Consider the following 1,065-nt stretch of genomic DNA (forward strand, 5'->3'; position numbering starts at 1 on the left):
ATATAATGTTAAATAGAGAATTGATTCAATAATAATACATTTGCAATCTGCATATAAATCAAAATATCATGTTTAAATGTTTTGTATGATCGGGCAACGCCGGCCCTCCAGCTAGTATATATTAAACAAGGCCGACAGCCATTAGTCGCATGCTCTCGTGTAATGAATGAATGCGTGAATGTAGGATTGACATGAAATTCTTAAAGATAAACTAAAATGGCCGAAAAATGGTCTGAAATGACTTAAATAAATAAAAAGTAAATGACTTCGAATGACTTTAATGAACTTAAGGATGAATTGAATGACCTTAAGAATGACTTGAATGCTTAAAAAATAACTGGAATCCTCCAAAAACAACTTGAATGATCTGGAGAATGACTTGAATGGCTTTGAGACTGACTGGTTGTAAAGTGGGTGATCACTTTACATTAAATTAATACAGAAAAGTGATCCCCCACTTTATATCACAGTTACAAATATAATACAGCATGTAGTAAGAACAGATAATACACTTTTGATCTTGGCCAAAAGGCCAAGAAAAGCGGTATTTATTTGCTCGCCCACTGAGCAAATTGGGCACAAGGCCGATTTTTAGTGTGAGGAGTGAAGGGGAAATGGGGACCAACTCCCCGGGGAGTAGGGGAGCTGAATAGTGACAATTGGTATAAAGGGTTGCCCCTACATTGACCAAGGTCTTATATGTGGGATTGCTCCCACATATTGTCTTTGCTTGCAGTATCTGCCGGAACAGGTACTACACTTTGAGATATTAAATCCTTTATTCATGTTAAAAATACATTGAAAATCAACACTGAACAAAAAACTTAGGCACATGGCCAACTCAAAAGGGGGGGATTGTGGGTGTCGTTGTTCATCCTTGTCACTCCAGAACTAAACAAAATCAAAAGTTTCTCCCAGCTAGTATCTTTCACCATAATACCACATTCACCCTTTCATACTACGGGACATCCTACTTAACTCCCAATTTTTAAAATATTTTTTTATTGACGTGTAAAAGCAAAAAAAAGATAACAATTCATTTGTGTCGAGGACGGGGGAGGAGGG

General features: G+C 37.0%; 1 pseudogene; it reads right to left on the bottom strand.

Moving 5' to 3' along the window:
* Window positions 1–337: 337 nt before the first annotated feature.
* Window positions 338–546, bottom strand: LOC145258455 (U2 spliceosomal RNA; annotated as a pseudogene).
* Window positions 547–1,065: the final 519 nt, after the last annotated feature.

Source organism: Euprymna scolopes, chromosome 33 (assembly GCF_053919585.1).
Source record: "Euprymna scolopes isolate OS-2025 chromosome 33, ASM5391958v1, whole genome shotgun sequence".
NCBI classification, from domain to species: domain Eukaryota; kingdom Metazoa; phylum Mollusca; class Cephalopoda; order Sepiida; family Sepiolidae; genus Euprymna; species Euprymna scolopes.